Source organism: Dermacentor albipictus, chromosome 6 (assembly GCF_038994185.2).
Source record: "Dermacentor albipictus isolate Rhodes 1998 colony chromosome 6, USDA_Dalb.pri_finalv2, whole genome shotgun sequence".
Taxonomy (NCBI): Eukaryota; Metazoa; Arthropoda; class Arachnida; order Ixodida; family Ixodidae; genus Dermacentor; species Dermacentor albipictus.
Genome location: NC_091826.1, coordinates 71,800,836 through 71,820,213, shown reverse-complemented (window position 1 = coordinate 71,820,213; position 19,378 = coordinate 71,800,836). Strand labels below are relative to the sequence as shown.

Genomic DNA, 19,378 nt, shown 5'->3' with positions numbered 1-19,378 from the left:
TTAAGACGCAGACATCGGAAGGAAAACGTTCGTGACAATGTTTGGCCATTGTGTCTATGAAACGTAGGGCATGAGAAAAGAATAAAGGTAAAAAGAATGCCACGCTGTCGCTTGGTTAGAAGCTGTCGATATGGCGTAATGTTAAGTGTGACAGTCATGCAGTAAACGATTGCGGTCTTTTAGTCAGTGCGGGTAGTTGCTTGTTTGTACACGGAGCTGAGCTGTTGCATTGAATTTTAAATAATTAACATTGGTCTCTCGTATGCATGAGCGCAATTGCAAGCCCATAAGGTTTCTTTTTATCGGTTATCGGTTATCGGTTCCTAATGGGCAGTGGTGTGATATCTTCAAAACGGAGGTCTCCTGAAGTTACCACTCGCGCCTTGCCACAATTAATAAAGAAAGAAAGATAATGATGAACGTTATTGTACTTTTATTGGACTGACATACAGTCTCTTGGCTTACCGAAGCAAAGCTTTATTGCCGCACTCAAGCTTTATTGCACAACGTTCGATGTTCATCTACAACTTGGTGAACTCGCTCTTTGAAACATGCGCGGGCGCACAATATAAGCACTTGCAATTAATAACCACAACGTACTTTGGTCAAACTTGTACTAGCTCTCCTTCACCGCCCCCGATCCCACGCTCAAGGGTTCAACTGCTCGCAATATACTACGATATCACGTTGTGGGTTTCACATTATCTGCAGAGTAGTGGACGGTACTTTTTCCACAAGCACGCACTTCGAGGTGAATAGCCCACTATAAATCCGAGCCAATAGGGCCTTGTTCTCTTTCGCTGCTCGGGTCCCACCGTCACGTGATTCAACTTCTCACGATATGCTGCACTTTCTCTGTTTTGCAGCGCAGACGAGCCCAACAACAGTATAGTTAAGGGCGTTCAAAACCGCTTCAGCGTAAACGCGGTCGCCAGTGCATATAATTAGGCGACACGCGATTGTACACGTCGTGCACGTCTCGCGGGACGTCGAACCCCTTCGTGCACCGTCTGGCGTGTCCGGCATCTCGACCGCGCTGACCACCTCCGGCGCCGCGGTGCCAACAGGTGTGCCCCGTCGTCACGCTTGGCTTGGCTGCCGCACTCGGCTGGCGCCGGCTCGATGTGGATCGCGCCGGAAATGCGCCGCCGTGGCGTGGCGACCGTCTCGCCGGCCGTCCAGACGTGGGAGACGTTCGCTGCCGTCTGCGCCTTCCTCACGTTACGCGCGACTTCGGTGCATTTTGTTTTCATCTTTTTTTTTTGTCGCGTGTGCGGAGGCTTTGTGGTGTGTGTTGGAGCACCCTTGGTTGCACGCACTGCCCGCGCGGGGTTCTCAAAACTGGTCCTCAAGGACCAGTTTCGGGACCCCGTGCAGCGTCTGCGAGCACCTCTGTTTGTAGGCGCTCTGGGCTGTCTCAAGCGACAGTGTAAAAGAAAAATTAAATAAATAAATTAAAACGCTAGCTGTCACGAGGGAAAAGTATAGGAAAGCTCCCTTTACCATTGTGTTGTGCTGCACGGTACCGCTGGTAACACCGTTACCCTACCACTGTGCGGTAGACCTGAAAAAGAAAGGAAAGAAAAAAGAAAGAAGAAAAACAAAACCATGAAATACGGGGACAGTACAATAGTGTTTGAGGTTCCCTTTAAGGCACAGATACCCACGGTTTCACTTGGGCTTTGCTCCCTAGAGATCTAGGGAGGACAGAGAGGGTTTAAGCAGACTTTTTCTGCTCCTCAGTGTGCTTCAATTCAGTCATGCTAGGCTAAAGAAATGTAACGTTCTCCATCCTTCATGTATATATTGTAAATAAATCCCGTACTCCTCGTTCTCCATTAGAACAAGTTCCTCCCTTCAACAACGTCCTTAGCCTGGACTAGTCGGCCGACGGCGTCGGTCAGCTACCCCTTTTGACATGCCCGGCACCAACTCTTACAGCAGGCGCCTGGTATTGCATATTGGCAGACACAATAACACGAAAAGACGCGCATGCGCAGTGCTACGTCTCGACGCCAGGCGTTTTCTTCATCAGAGGGTGCAAGAAGGCTGTTTCGCACGCGCTTATAGCTGACTAAAACCTTTTTCTCCACCTTTAGACGTCTGCGGTACGAAACGTAAACTACGCGACCATGGCGATGGCATGGCTCTCAGCTGATGTAGCGCAACAGGCGCTCACGAACTTACACAGCATTTGAAGCCAAACACACTGATGCGCTGGCGATTTTGTTCCTTTTGTTTGTTTCTTTGGTAAAGTAAAAGAAGTAAACCTTCTTAATAACAAAGCCATCGACACATGTGGTTGATTTCGTTATAAGTGGTATTACGCTATAAGCGGAGTGGCTAGATGAGAGCGGCAATAACGTCAGACGTACACTCCAACAGCGCGGGAGCTCATAAAATGTATCATCATCATCATCATCATCATGCTGGTTACGCCCACTGCAGGGCAAGGCCTCTTTCATACTTCACCAACTACCCCGGTCATGTACTAATTGTGGCCATGTTGTCCCTGCAAACTTCTTAATCTCATCCTTTCTCAACTTTCTGCCGCCCCCTGCTTCACTTCCCTTCCCTTGGAATCCAGTCCGTTACCCTTAATGACCATCGATCTTCCCTCCTCTTTACATGTCCTGCCCATGCCCAATTCTTTTTCTTGATTTCAACTAAGATGGCATTAGCTCGCGTTTGTTCCCTCACCCACTCTGCTATTTTCTTATCCATTAAGGTTACACCCATCATTCTTCTTTCCATAGCTCGTTCCTCAATTTAAGTAGAACCCTTTTCGTAAGCCTCCAGGTTTCTGCCCCGTACATTAGTACTGGTAAGACACAGCTGCCATACACTTTTCTCTTCAGGGGTAATGGCAACCTGCTGTTCACTATTTGAGAATGCCTACCAAACGCACACTAGCCCATTCTTTTTCTTCTGATTATTTCAATCTCATGATCCGGATCCGCGGTCACTACCTGTCCTAAGTAGATGTATTCCCTTACCACTTCGAGTGCCTTGCTGCATGTCGTAAACTGGTGTTCTCTTCCGAGACTGTTAAAAATTACTTTAGTTTTCTGCAGATTAATTTTAGAGACCCACCCTGCTGCTTTGCCTCTCCAGGTCAGTGAGCATGCATTTCAATTGGTCCCCTGAGTTACTAACCAAGGCAATCACATGTTACTGAGGTATTCTCCATTAGCTCTTATCTCCAATTATTCCTAATCCAGTTCTCCAAGTACCTCTTGTAAACACGCTGTAAATAGCAGTGGAGAGATCGTATCTCCCTGCCTGACGCCTTTCTTTATTGGGATTTTGTTGCTTTGTTTATGGAGGACTACGGTGGCTGTGGAGCCGCTATAGATATCTTTCAGTATTTTTACATACGGCTCGTCTACACCCTGATTCCGTAATGCCTCCATGAATGCTGAGGTTTCGACTGAAACTGAATCAAACGCTTTCTCGTAATCAATGAAAGCTGTATATACGGGTTGGTTATATTCCGCACATTTCTCTATCACCTGATTGATAGTGTGAATAAGGTCTATTGTTGAGTAGTATTGTTTACAGAATCCTGCCTGGTCCTTTGGTTGACAGAAGTCTAAGGTGTTCCTTATTCTATTTGCGATTACCTTAGTAAATACTTTGTACGCAACGGACAGTAAGCTGATAGGTCTGTAATTTTTCAAGTACTTGGCGTCCCCTTCCTTATGAATTAGGATTATGTTAGCGTTCTTCCAAGATTCCGGTAGGCTCGAAGTTATGAGCATTGCGTATACAAGGTGGTCAGTTTTTCTAGAACAATCTGCCCACTATCCTTCAACAAATCTGCTGTTACCTGATCCTCCCAGCTGCCTTCCCCCTTTGTATAGCTCCCAACGCTTTCTTTACTTCTTCCGGCGTTACTTGCTGGAGCTGAATAAACCTGCTGGAAAACGCTGAATAAACCGGCCTAAAATACACTCATCATACCTTGCTGGTGATGCGGCGCACTGACATGGACACAATGAAGATACACAAGAAAAGACAACACAGTGTCTTCACTGTGTCCGTGTCAGGGCGCTGCTTCACCAGCAAGGTATGATGATTAATAACCAACTAATTCAACTTTCCACATTACTGAAATACACTGTATGGTCAGAATCATAAGAAATTTAAAACACGGCAATTATTTGAATGAAACGATTTTGATGTAGTGAGTGTTTACTGCGTACTTATAGCTACAAACATGCGCTGCATCACCGAAAAAAAAAGGAAAGAAGGAACGAGCGCGAATTTTCAATTTATTATTTTTTTTGACGCTATAGGTGTCTTATCGTCACAGAACAAACGTAGTGTTATGCAACTTCATCATGTGTAAGCGCAAGACCTCGACGCGGACGAAGAAGAAGAGACGATCACAGGCGCCGTTCTTCAGTGACCATCACCATAGTCAAATAGGCGGTGTCTTGAACTTGGGGCCCATGACGCGTTTCCGGCTCCGCAATCAATTCCGGCCCATTTGTTCCGTAGTAACATAGCCTTCGAGATCTTTTTCTGTCACTCGGATGAAATTATTGTTGCACGAATTCGACACCCCTTTTTGCGGATATCACTGTTATACACGAACGCGCCTCGTATGAGATTGCTGTGGTGCGATTGCGACTGTAGTGCGCCGCAGAGGAACATGGTGATTAGTCCGAAGAATACATTTCTTCTCATTGGTACGAGTTTATTAGTATTAGGTGGACGACTCGTATAGTTTCATCCTGACATTATGCGGCGGTGCAACTGAGATGAATAAAGAAAAAGAAAGTATAGAAGATGACCCATGATTCGAAAGAATCACACAGAGCCTAGTATTCGTTCTTACAGTATATACCTAATGATTTAACCAAACTTCTAGAAACAGAAAAAAAAACGCATACACAAGGGTAAGGATGCGCAGGCTGCTTATGATAAATAAATAAGTAAATAAATAACTAAAATAAATAAATAAATAAATAAATAAATATTAACACTCAGCAACCATGAATCAGTGAATGGGTTAAGCGTCTCCGCTGCAATGTACCCCTTGCACGTGACCAACCAAGCCCAGTGATACAATGCAACGAGTGTTTGTGTAATCAACGCTGAAGATTGGGTTTAACTCGAAGAACACTGTGAATTTCCAAGGCGTCAATTTCTGTCCGTACAAGCGGATGAATTCGTCGTAAGCGTTGTTGTTGTCGTTCCCGAGGCTTCAAGAGTGATATCACGAACAGCGTAGACGTTACAAGGAACCGTGATGCTATACACGGATAGCGACACCGAGGTCATAGCTGCTTAGCGCAGTACAAAAAAAAAAAAAAAACGAGGTGGCAAAGAAACGCTTCGGTGTGCTTCGGTGTTAGAATGCCCATCGCTCACCCGACTTTAGTATTATTCGCAAAAAAAAAAAAGAATTGTTTTCAGTTCCTCTCACACGACCGGTGTCGGGCACGAAGTGAAGAGACCCGCGCAATTTACAGTCGCTCTAATTACACTGCAGATACGGCGGGCGGGATTTTATCGAGATAACTGTGTTCGCCTTCTCGCCCACCGTTATTACCGCCTTATACCCGCAATGAGCACGCAGATGCTTCCCCGGGATCCAGCTGGCTTGCAACGAAGGAATGCGTGAGCGAGATGACAACGTAGGCATGTGTTGGCTGGTAGATAGGTCGGAGAGATGTCCCTGCTCCTGCTACGCCATCTAAAATCGTATTTAGTGCAATCTTGTATGTTTGCTCGATTGTACATTTACACTTATGGTGCAAGTGACGTCCGCTTCTTCGAATATCCCGTGCACTTCAAGGACCAGGGTTATGATACTTTGTGCTTTTCAGTTCCTAACCTCCTCCCTCCCTCCTTCCCTCCCTTCCCCCCTCTCTCTCTCCTCCCTCCCTCCCTTGTCGTTTATTTTCTTTTTTCTTTCTATTTTCCACTAAAACATTTTGCAAAGCAGGGCAGTTAGTAACAATACTAGTAGTATCGTTCATTCGTTCTATGCTTATCTCACAAAACTGCCGGGATTTCCGACGAGCTTTGAATGTTAATAGACAACGTTGATGCATAAGCTGCAAATTCGATGCAGAGGTGAGCCGCAAATGAGAACGAACGTTGATACGCATGCCTCGTTTTTCCCAACGCATATTGTCAGAGGTTCTTGTCCCGCTGCACTGCTTCCATCGAGTGTCCGTGTGGATGTCGCTCAAGGACAGTTGCTCCGAGGGCAGTGATAAGCTGCTCGAATTTATCACTCGCGAAGGATGCGGGCAGAAGAAACGATAAAAAAAAAAGAAGAAAGAAGGCGAAGCCAGAGGTTGACGCTAATCGCGTCAACTTCACACCACCTATTCTTGGTTGTTAACATTTGTATTAGGCGTTCGTGGGATGCTCGCGAGTTGAAGTGCGTAACCGAATATTATATGCACTGTTTTTTCCTAAAATTAAAGAAATGCAATGCGCGCATCATCGTAGATAAGTTTATTATTCGTGCAGAAAGTTGTGCGTACATGTTGTTCATTCTAGAAAAAAAAATAATGGGCAAGAAAGACGAGACCACTGCACCGAAAGCGTTCTCACTCTCTCCATAAATACATACATACATACATATATATATATATATATATATATATATATATATATATATATATATATATATATATATATTAGTCATATAATGACAAGCCAACAAACACTGACACCAAGTACAACATAGGGGAAATTGCATGTGCTTAATAAATGAAATAAAGTAATGATAAATTAATGGAAATTAAAGCGGATGAAAAAAGAACTTGCCGCAGGTTCCCACCTGCGGCAAGTTGTTTTTTCATCCACTTTAATTTCCATTAATTTATCATTACTTCATTTATTAGGCACATGCAATTTCCCCTATGTCGTACTTGGTGTCAGTGTTTGTTGGCTTCTCATTATATGACTAATAAATATCGGGTCCCTCGGTTAACCCCCTTTCTTCTCGTTTATATATATATATATATATATATATATATATATATATTCCGCTGAAAGGGCAAGCTTGTTTATCGCATTCGGCTACGCACTGTCGCAACTGCGGCTGCATGCCGCATTTAGTTCGTGCATCGGCTTTGTTGATCCACAGCGAACAATTGACCTGAGAAATCGTTGAGGCATATCATATAAACAAGAATGGTACTAGATGTGCGAGCCAACCCTCGTTATCACTGCACGACAAGGAGGTTTTAATTCTCGTTGACAAAAGGTAGCAATCAGTCCATGCTTCGTTCACTTGTTCTTTTTTTCCCCCATCGATACTACTTATCGTAATGTTTCTCAGCAATGCCCACGCACAGAAATAACTTGTGCGCAATGTAAGGACGCATCCGTTTTTTTTTTATATGTTTTCCATGAACGTTTTCGTCAAATAAAACGTTCCGTTGGTAGCCAGCGTTCGTGTCGCGTGGTTCTCTATTTAGTCCTTTCGTAGCTTTTTTTTTTCGCGCTGCAAAGTGAAAGATGGAACACCTACAAAATCGCTCAGTACACCCTACTTCTAAGCTTACTTTGTAATTCGCGAATAGTCGGTTTTCTGTGGCATTCATCGAAGGCTGTCGGGAAGGGAGGCGAACTGTCGTTATCATTATCCGTAGCTTGCTGGCGCCAATAGTGTCTCGGTACGCTTACTTTCTAAGGCTTGGTTTCTTTTGACAAAAGCTGTACATATGTTGGTACGCATTGCCTTCGCTACGTATACGTGCATGTCAAAACATCACACAAAACGCACTAATTAAAAACACTATAGAACGAAAACGAGAGAGACAGGAACACAAGTTTACAGGACACCTGTTGTTTCCGTCTTGTTTCGTTTCCCCTGTAGTGCTTTTAAATCAGCGCGTTTTTTTTTTCAAAAAGAAATCAAAATGAACAAGCTAGCGCCGTTTATTGCTCTGTAGGTCAGGTCAACTCCCCTGCACTTGGACACATGCACTTGGAACAAAAACGCGCTCCACCAGATTGTTTACTGTTTGATTGTTTACTAGCCATAAGTTTTGCGCAGTGTGTATCGGAACGAAAGGGCGTGTTGGCGACCATAGCCAAAACTCAGCGGCCATATGCAATCGATATGAATAGGGAGTAACGGATAAGTCCGTATGGTTAAGGCCGATTCGCAAATGCAGCAGTGAGAGGCTACATAAATGGAGAAGAGTATTGGTGCTTTTGCCCGGTTTATATATATTTTTTTGTACAAGGCATTGGGGCTAGACGCAGCTTTATAAATGCCGCAACGTGCTGGCTTTGCATACACTACGGCGTCAATATACACCAGTTATTTGTCCTTTCGGGAAAATAAAGAAGGAAAAATTAAACAGCGAATTTTCACAATTATTGCTTTTAATCGGGGGACTCGGATGCTCTGATGGTCACGGCGAAACTAGTGGGGCGCCAGAAGGAAGCGAAGTTTTCAACAGAACCTACGCTATCCGCAAATAATGTCGAGTTTTGATGGTTTTACGAGTCTCAGGCCTACCATGATGTCGGAATAATTCAGTCAAACCTCATAGTGCATCCCGGCTGATTCAAAGTTTTCTGGTAGCAGTTGTTGGGAATTGAATACTCAGCAAGCTTTAAACTTCAATTTTGTTTTCCTTGCGCGTGAGCTTCCATTATAATATACCGTGAGGCATGTTTCGTAAAAAGTCAGGGAAAGCCTGGTTTAATCACGGAGTTTGAAAGTTGCCAGCGTACGTAGTACACCCTGATATACGCAATTTGCTCTCTTCACCATCATCATTATAATGACTGTCGTCATCCATTTTCTTCCTTCTCCCCCTTCCCTAGTGTAATGTAGCTGGCGGCAGAGAGAGAGAGAGAGAGGGAGAAAGAGAGGAATGACAGGGAGGTTAACCATGGATTATCTCCGGTTGGCTACCCTGTACCGGGAAAAGGGGAAACGGACGCGATAGACGAGAGAAAAAGAATACGGAAAGAAAAGAACGTGCTATACCATCTGTGTCCGAACTCTGTGCAAGTCCACAAGGAAATCTCTCACCCCCCTCTCCCTCTTTCTGTTATGCTGGCTTCGTGCTGCTTAGTGTTCGGAGTGCATTCGGACAGTACGCGCACACGGACGCCATGCGTATCGTAAGCGAGCGTCCTCCGCAAGCGCTAAGTGCAGCGTACGGTGGAGAAAGAGATGCGACGCCACTCGCATGCGCTCTCGCCGCAGCTGTGCAGGTCCGGCGCGGTCAACACACCTCGGACGTTAGGGTGTCAAGGGCACGCCGATACGGAGGCTTGTCGGTCGGCGCAGATATATCCCCCCCCCCCTCTCGGGAATGTTGAGGTGTCGCCGCGCCCCTTATTGGAGTATCGGCGCGCGTCGCATCCGCCGCGGCTCTTGTACAGGGTGTCCCAGCTAACTGTAGCCAAGCTGCAGGTACGACGAAAATAAAAGTACTTACAATAAAAAATGAATAATGAAAAAATATTTAATAAACACGGTGCAAGATGCAATATATATGACCTACTGTGTTCAGTCGTCAAAGGTCTGATGACCGAAGGTCTTAACATTGTGTTTTGCACCGTGGTTTTTTTTATCTCGGCTTTTCTTTTTTCTTCTTTTTCTTGTTTCATTGCACAGCTCGGCTAAAGCTAGCTGGGACACCCTATATACATGGGTGGGTGTGAGAACGCGACGCCCTATATATGTAACGGTAATGTCGCTACACCTCTTTTGCGCTTGCAGAGAGCGGTTTTAAGAGGAAGCCTTAGCTGGGGCGCGCGCCAACTCCCGATTTAAGATGCACGTAAAACGCCGAAATACTTTTATGAGACAACCGCGGATCCGATTTCAGGGCAATTTGCTACATTTGACACAGAAAGTTATAGTCTGGTGATGGCGACAAGCAGAAGTTTCAGTAAGGGTCTTGAATTTTTTACGCAGATTTCAGTATACCGGCGAGCTTCCGAAAGAATTTTACAAGTTCGTAACACAATTCGCGGTTCTGTAAACCGCATCCGTTACAGTCATGTAAAACGGACAAATCAGACAAATAAATTTGCAGCTTACGTGAACCTGTTCTGCTCTTCACGAAGGTATTGCTAAAGCCCTATACTTCCAGATTAGTTGCATATTTCGGACGTTTATATAATGCATCAATTTTTTACACTTTATATCTATTATTAGGTTATGTTGACAGCATTGTGTTCTGATTTTTAACTGCAGAGTTACATAGTCGTAAACTTGTGAGTATCGTTTTTTTTAGTTGCGCAATTTTTGTAGATTTTATAAAAATTTGGTGCGCATAAATAAAACATCTGCTTCATAGAATCACTCGATTTTAACTTTTCACTTTTAAGTGCGACGAAAGTTATAAAATTCTGTGCAATAGCTACCGAGAAAAACGGTTTCTGCGTGCCCTTGTGCATATTTAGACCGGAACCATCGAGCTAAAGCTTCCTCTCAACGTATGTCCGTCAGTCGCTGTGTACACATTTGTGCCAGTGACTTGTTCTTGCGATTTCTGGGCAGTGGTAACAAAGAAAAAAAAACAAACAAAGACTGCGAGCTTCGGCTAAACTGCACACAATTCGTTTTCTCTGAGTCCCCATTTCACTTGGGAGTTGGGAGCATTGCAACGCACGGCCAATCTCAGAGGCATTGCGCCATGTCTCACGGTAACATTTGACGTATCGCGCTCTGTCAGCAGCGACGAAACAATAGCTTTTCTTTCCTCGTAATGACGGCAGCCAGTATAGGTAACTTGTGTATGCGCTTCGAGCCAGGGATTATTCTGTTTTATTTTTATTTTTAGAAAACGGGAACGCGGCTAATCCTACGCTAAAAGAATGTTCGACTAATCTGCGATCCTGAGGACGGACTAGAAAATGGACGAATGATGATGATGATGAAAAACGTTTATTTGCTCTATTTTGCAGTGATTTTTGCGGCATCAGATGGAGTCTTCCATCTTCTCTCCAGGGTCGGTTCCCCTAGTCCAGGGCTCCGCTGAGGGTAGCTGCCCTGCGTGCACGCCTTACTAGTCCTTGTTGGACTTACTAGTCCTTGTTGGACTAGGCATCCCCCTGCCACCATGACTCTATTTTTCGCTGTGCGGCGTCTCGAATTAGAGTTATGTAACTCTGACAGATTATTGGCAGTCCATCACGATTCGTGAGCCAAATAGGTATCGTTACCTCTTCCACTCGAGCCTGCGCATGCGCATCGTATGTTTTTTCTTTTTTTTTTTGCGAGCGCCATGTACAGGTCTGACGCCCGAGTTCCATGGTACAATGGCGTAGTCGGAACGTCTTTTGGCGTAGCGGCAACGCTATGCCGTTATCGTTCCAGTGCAAAGAGAATCTCGGAACCTATACAGCGTCACTGACGTACCGGTACGTTCTCCGCTTACTCAAATGAGCAGTTTTCGCGGTCCCCGCGCTGCGTTTTAACCTGCTCACCCGCCGCGATGACTCAATGGTTACGGAGTTCTGTTGCCCAATGCCGAAGATGGGAAAGCCGGTCTTTTTACCTTGTCACGGCAATCCCTCTCCCACCGAGGCAACATATATATATATATATGTATATATATATATATATATATATATATATATATATATATATATATATATATATATATATATATATATATATATATATATATATATATATATATATAGTCATATCATAAGAAGCCAACAAACACTGACAGCTGTTTGTTGTCAGTGTTTGTTGGCTTCTTATGATATGACTAATAAAAATCGGGCCCCTCGGTTAACCCCCTTTCTTCTCGTTCATTATATATATATATATATATATATATATATATATATATATATATATATATATATATATATATATATATATAGCTTGAAAGGCCTACGCGGTCTGAATTAAGTTGCAGCGAGCCGTTACGCGTCCCCTCTCATAACCGTATTTGTTTCTATGAAACGCTATAGACACTGAGTAAACCGCTCGCGATTGTATCAATCAATCAATCAATCAATCAATCAATGAGTCAGTCAGTCAGTATCATAAGTACCATCATGCATAGTTTTGTGCCGCTTCACATCTACTGCTAAGCTGCAGCACAGTATGGTATGGTATCGTAAAGGTGTATTGAAGCCCTGCAGATCGTGAGTCTTCACGAAGCGGGCCGCTTCCACGTGGGAACCGGAAGGCTGAGCCTCTCGGCCGCATCGCCGGCCTGCTGGATAGCCCAGAGTTGGTCAGCCAGAAGAGGGCTGCGGGGAACCGCCTCCCATTTGGCCCAGCTTTTATCGATGATAGAGCGTGACCGGGCACACTGCCAGAGCATGTGTTCTAACATGGCTATTTCTCCACAATCGCGGCAAGCTTGTACTATCGTGTAAGGTTTAACACAATCGTGGCTAGTACCATTTATGTAAGAGCGACGGATTGGGATACGTATTCGTTTGTAGCTAGACGGAGTGTTAGTGTTTGAGCTCTATTGAACCGTGGATGATGAACGAAGTAGGTTCTACGGCTGAGATAGTAGTGTTTAGTAATCTCGTTGTAGGTGAAGGGCGCGCCCCTGCCTCTTGTGAGTCGGCTTCCGATTGGTCGAGGGTAACGCGGTGGGCAAGTTCACGCGCAGCCCCGTGAGCCGACTCGTCGAGGTTGGGATTAGCACCCTTTATCTGACCCTGATGTGCGGGAAACCAATAAATGAAATGGTGCGTGATTGCCTTGCCCCAAGAAGTCTGAGGTCCTGTTTAGAAACGGTGCCTTTTTCAAATTCTCTGACTGCAGATCTTGAATCACTATAGATGGCATCCCGTGAGCTATCCAGCAGGGCTAGTGCAATAGCCATTTGTTCAGCTATTTCGGAGTCCCTCGTCCGAACCGAGGCAGCATTGGTGATTCCTTGCCGACCATCAACAGCGACGATGGTGAACGCCCGACGTCCCTTACAAGAAGCGGCATCCACAAAGCTGACCTGTCGCTGATCACTGTGTCTTTGCCTGAGGAGCTTGGCCGCCCTTGCCTTCCTTCTACCGCGATTATGATCGGGGTGTTTGTTCCTAGGCATGGGCGCAACCGTAATGTTCTCACGAATCGACAGAGAAACCTCAGACAACTCCTCCGCTACTCTATCGGGGTGATATCCGAGTTCCTGGAAGATGGATCTCCCTGCCTTCGTTGTAGTGAGGAGAGTTGACTGTGCGCGCTTCTGGGCCTCTGCAATCTCTTCCAGAGTATTGTGAATGCAAAGCTGCATTAGGCGCTCTGTACAAATGTATACGGGTAACCCGAGAACCTGCTTAAAGATATTCCTAAGGTGTGCGTTCAATTTATCGCGCTCTGCCCGTTTCCATCGATGCCCGGCTGCCACGTATGTAAAGTGGCACAGAACGAAAGCATGCATTAGTCGAATGAGGTTATCCTCTTCCAGAGAACACGAAAGGACTTCGTGACAGCGAGTTTTCAGATATGTCTTCTTTAATTGAATAAATAATTATCCTTGCCGCCGAATACGGATTAAAGAAGTCCCTTGATAGCCTTGTATAGCGGAAAGGAGCTTTAAGACAGACAGACAGACAGACAACGAACTTTATTTGATCCTGAGGAGCTTCAGCGGAGGCCCCTATCGGGGACCCGCGGAAGCCGCTGGCCGCGTCCAAGTCGGGGCAGGAACGCCGTGATGTTCCGCCCTTTCTCGGGCCCTCTGGATTGCCTCTAGTTGTGTCTGGAGCGATGGGCTCCGGAGTGCTTCTTCCCAGTCGGCTTCGCTGGAGAGAGGGCCGTTAGGTAACGCGGGGCATTGCCAGAGCATGTGCGCTAAGGAACAATAGATCTCATTGCAGTCCGGACAGCTTGAATCGACGTCTCTGTAGATACGGCTGAGAAAGCCCAGCGAAGGGAATGAGCCCGTCTGGAGCATTCTAAGTAAAACTGTCTGAGACCTGTCCAACTTCGGGCTTTAAGCTTTAAGAGACACGCTTTTTTCCCAAAAAGAGAGGGAGAGAGAGAAAGAAAAATATTACTACGCTTTTAAAGAAGTGAGTGTTCGCGTAGCCGCAGGAGAAAACGAAGTGTCATACACGACAAAAATGCTCGCTATCTCGCAAGTTTAGCGCTGCCACGTTTCCCAAAGCCTTCGGTGCTCAATATGACGCTCTACTTTTTTCCAGGACCGTGGGAAAGGCGATCTTCAAAACGGTTTGCCGGCTCTTGGTATTATGTAAGATTATGGGCTCTGAAGCGGACAGCGTAAATGATTTATGCTCGCTGTTTGTCGTCACCAGTTCGATTAGAGGGTTGTGGATAAAAACGATGGGAAAGCATTGGAGAGGGGTAGGGTGGTGAGGGGTTATGGCAGAAGGGTGGCAGGAAGTGGTGGGTATTCACATCAACCGCGTGCAAACACTTCAGTAATCGCTGCCGGTTATGGAAGCTCAGCTTTACCGCTACGTCATCAAGTGCGCGCAGTTCTGTGGCCTCATCGCAGTTCTGTGCACTGTAGGGAATGACGTAGCTGTGCTCATGGTCTCCGAGGCTTTCCAGCGTGCGCCTCCGGATTTCGCAGGAGATGTTTCACAATGAGAGTTTGACGCTGTCGGAACGCTAGCGGCAAGTCCGCCGCTGCAGGTTGTTCGGACACCAGATGAACTGTGGGTTTGCAGTTAAATCGTTCTGCTCCGATTTTGGCGTGGATTTCTATTGAGAATGTGTATATGCACCCTGTCACGTTTTTCTTTGAAGCTCACTGGTGTTGGACGCCGGTACTACAACGTTTCACTAGAGCGGTTCAATTGACTCAATTAAATCACTTGACTGCGTAATTCGCTGAACATAAAATTATTTGCGATTCTTCACAATGTGAAGCTAAACGACTGAACGTCGGGGAGTTTGAGAAAAGTCTTACTGAAAACGTGCTCCTTCTCCAAAGTGAGCTAACTTTCGAAGTGGGACTTCTGATTTAACCCGCAACGTGGGTATTTTAATCAAGTTGTATGATTTGCGCGTTACGATTTAATTTGAGTTTAGTTTTCCCCCTGCACTTGTCGCTGGCGATTGGGGTTTGTTGCACAAACTATTCAGCTAATTAATCGAGAAGCACGCACCAGAGAAGGTGATGCCTTGAAACCGAGCGACGGGCCCGTACTATCGATCCTCTCTTTCGACGTATTCTGTCGATGAGTCTTTGGGGGAAGTATAGGTTGTGCGGTGTACGAAGCAGCCGGTGACCCTCTGCACGTGCTGCATCGAACTAGCCAAGTCCGTTGCCGTTTTGCGGGGTAACGATGCCAGCCTTATAACCCTCCGTATGACGCTTTGCGGGCAAAGTTGCAGAAGTTGCGCAAGTAGCGCGGTTGCAGAAGTCTTGCTCCGCGCACTTTACGATGCAGTTGCTATTTGGTTGCGTCGCTTTCTACTGAAGAAAACTATGCTTTATAGATTACACGTGCAACTTGTGGGCGAGAGCGTTACGTTACATAACGCATAATTTGTGCGCCTTTCTGGTAAAAGTGTAAAGCGCACTACGTTTTGGTCGCGCGCCCAGACGGTGCACTACGGCCGCTTGTCGCAAAAACGTGTCACTCCGCTGCTTTGGTGGTAAGTAGATTCAGTCCTGCGACGCCTTCCGCGTAATAACTACGGCATATTTTGTGGCTTAAACGCGCGAGACTTGATGCTACGTTGAATTATGTATGACGCATACCTGTACCCGTCTCTCAGTTCTTACACACAATTTTGTTGTTGTTGTTGTTGCGAATGCGCTGCATGGAGAAAAGTCTATCTAACCTTGGTAGCTTTGGCTACTGTCTTTGAAATGAAATGAGGGGGTCTTCATGCGGGCACCTACGCCAGCGCTTGCACGTGCGTACGTTTGAAGTTTCCCTAGCGAGCCTTGCTTTTTGCTGCGTTGTTCTCGGTGCATGCAGTGCGGCGTTCCTTCCTTCCTCCCCGCTACCGAATATCCTTTTTGCGGGAACGGCGAGGGAGGTGGATGAATAGAAAACAGACTTGCTCGCGCATGGGAGAGGGGGGGGGGGGGGGTTAGGGGAGTCGTGAATAAGCGTGGTATGCGCGCTTGGGGACGCGAGGAATCAAGAGCGTGGGAACAGTTTTCTCCCGCACAAGCCGGGGGCGTGGTCGTGACGTCATGTAGCGGTGGGACACCGCTCAGCAGCCGTTTTTGCGTGGCCGGGGGCCCCTCGTTTATTCGGTCCCTATCCGGCGCCTTTATGTCCATTCTTCGAGCAATGTTTCGCGATGCCCCTCTCCCCCCTCACACACACACACTTTTCGATATATTCCCACCCGACGGATCTGGTTTGCATCGCGTTCTTGACTCGGCAGCAATGGCAGATTATATCGTGGTAAACCACGGACCTTTTACCACCAACCGAAATTTACCCCTGGTGCACTTTGCCGTGAGACAAATTAAACACGCATCACAAACACGTTTGTGTAGGTGCCTCCGTTTTGACCGCGTAAAATGTTGCAGCGAGCAACCTGACATTGAGATTACCCTGTTCTTCTTGTTACTGATGTCCTTTGAAGAATAGATCTGTGGAAAGCTAAATATGGGGCAAGCATAAAAATTACTTCACCGACGAAGAAATGCAAAAAACAAAAACAGAAAAAAGAAAGGCAAAGGGTGTAGTCATCTCAGAGGTGGGGAGCTATAGCGTGTTCATTCGCTCTACGTCTTTTTATACTGCGTTTGCCCGGTGAGTTATCTTTCTTTTGTTCCGTTCGTGAAGGAAATGATACCTTATATCTAAGGGCGATTGAGAAATACGATTGCCAAGATTGCATTCCGTCGACTCGAAGCAATATTTAACTGGTCTGACGGCACGCACATTGGCATTGCTTGGTAAGCTCGGTGAATTGTATACTCAGTCTATCGGATGTTGTAGCGGCCGTAAGCACCGAGCTGGCACCCATATTGTGAAACACAGCGCGAACATAGGCAAGGAAGAGAAAGAACAGATCATCGGGTTAAGTGCATAAGGGCTGAACTCACAACTGAGGAACTTGACTGCGTAAATCATGGTACATGTGGGCACACAATCAAGTCACGTGAGCACTCAGAACTCTTACGGTGGCGATGACGATGAGGACAGCAATAACGACAGCACTAACAGCAGCAATGCCACAATTTGTTCAGAACCATAACTCCAAAAGAAAAAAGAACAGAAAAGACGGAGACAAACCATAAAGCTACCACTCAAAGTGGGCTAAGACTACTGCTACAGACTTAAAATTCAACCGGCAATTTGCATTGTCAACTGGCCTCTTGAAGCTGTGCCCACATGTGACGTCACGTTGTTTTTAGATAGTCACCCGAATGGATGAATGAGGCAAGGAAATTTTGTATTCCAGATTTGTTATGGCTGCTACATTTCATTCATAAGCTAAAACATGTTACCATACGTTCGAACTATGTAGGTATTAGTTTTGCTGCGTTTATACTGTTCTGCAGTTAATGAGATATTTTTCATTTTGTGTTCCTTAGCCAGTGTGAAACAACGTTATTCTTATTTTCCATTTTAGAAGACTGCCTTATCCATGATTGTAGAGTAGCAAGCTATGCAGTCGCCAAGCTTCCGATTTTGTCGCAGTTTATAAACTATACAACAATCAACTGAGTCGCACAATACGTATACCGTTACAGGGATTTCTCCAGCAGCAGTAATCACCGTCTGGAGAGCCTGCCGGTGAGACCCTGCTTTACGGGAATTCCCCTGGTCTATTCGTCGAGGTAAGCCCCTTTCGCTCTTCCCAAACTTAAGACCAAGAAGACTAGCTTCGCCTAACAGAAACACACTGCATGTAATTGGGGAAGAGCAAGGGAGGGGGGGGGGGAGGGGCGTTGCGGAAACTGCACCTTACCTTGCTTCCTTGCTCGTCTCACCGTCGTTACCGTTCATCTTAGAACTGGCAAATTGTTTCCGTGCAAAACACCGTCTTGTACGGCCGTTTCCGCCAGAGACGAAAACGTTTCGGGTACTGGAGCCAGGAGAATCCTGGTGCACATGTTTGCAGAATATCACATGGTCTCGAAGGAGCTACACAGCGGTGCGAAATGTGCCACTCTATTCGCTGCAGATGATTTTCCCAGAAGTGCTTTCAGCGTTTAGTGTTTCCAGAAGGCCACCAGAGAGGTATCTGGCTGCGTTTCCTCGCGACGATGTGCTTTCAGAGGTTGTCGTGTCAAACTCGCACACCCTGAAAGAGGTGCGTCAGGCAATAAACGATATACGATACATAGCATGCACCTGACGTCACATCCGCTGCTGTCGTCTGCTTCCGCTACCTTCCGCCATCTTGGGGTGCCTTATCAACAGGCGCGCGCATAGGCCTATAGGTTCCCCAACGTGGCGCTGCCGTAAACCGGAAGTCGCGGAGTATCGTTGAATGACCTACGCGAATACTATGTATTCCTGCAGGTTTGCTTCTCCATGCACCGAACTAGACATATAACACGACCTCGAATCCCAATTGAGCTGTCTACATGAATGCTGGTGACATCGTTCCTGCCCGCCTTACGGCATTTCCCCGCACCATCCGAGCTTTCAAACTACGTGTCTCAGATATAACCGTGCTACCGGTGGGACCGCAGCCATATTGGTTGTGACATGTTTGATATGTGGGAAAGCCCGCTCACAGAATTTTACACGTGATCCGTTGCCGCCAGCCTTGACCGCGAGGCAAGACCCGCCTGTTCCAACAACATCGTCGCCAACAACAAGATCCTGCGTAAACCATTCGCATCCACAGTAACAGGCAAAGGCATGCTAAAGTATGACGATCATATGATCTAAATATTCGTTGAATGAGAAGCATCCTTTAAAATGGAATATACGCCATGGAATATAATATATATTATTTGTTCAACTTAGTCGCGTGTGACACATGTATACTTTAGAGCGCTAGACTGTTGTGCAATGGTTATTTTGTGCACAGAATATATAAACTGATCCGAAACTATGCACCAGGCGATGTAATACAAACAGGTGCGAAGATACTATGATCACGCGTTGCCTCATCTGCAAATGAAAACCCACCAGGTGTTCGTCGTCACGCAGCCCTAAATGTCCGCGTTCCTTTTACAAAATCCTGGTTAGCAGGCTTTGTTGGCACGACGACGTAGCATCGCAAGTGAGTAGCGCCAGAACGGGACAAAGATTAGGCGAACATACGATGCGGGTGCTGTGCCGGGGGTTCCCCCAGCGCCCGTGTCGTTCGTGCGTTCCCTCAATGTTATTCCTGTTTCCGCGCTCTTTGCAATACTGTTCCTTTCCAGAACTCTCCTTAGCTCTAATGCACCCAAAAAGCTACGTCTCCACAGAAGTGCAAAGCCACTCCCAGATCCTGTCCCCATCTATATCTAAAGCAAAATCCTGCGTTACTTCGCGCAGTGTGGAGGGA

At 46.2% G+C, this 19,378-nt stretch overlaps 1 protein-coding gene across 7 annotated transcripts in view; it reads left to right on the top strand.

Annotated features, from left to right (window-relative positions):
* Window positions 1-19,378, top strand: part of axo (axotactin) — a 224,121-nt gene that overhangs the window by 74,217 nt on the left and 130,526 nt on the right. For all 7 annotated transcript variants that reach the window (XM_070540822.1, XM_070540819.1, XM_070540825.1 and 4 more), the window contains exon 2: window positions 17,622-17,708. The gene's annotated coding sequence lies outside the window, so the exon portion shown is untranslated. The remainder of the gene's footprint in view (window positions 1-17,621; window positions 17,709-19,378) is intronic.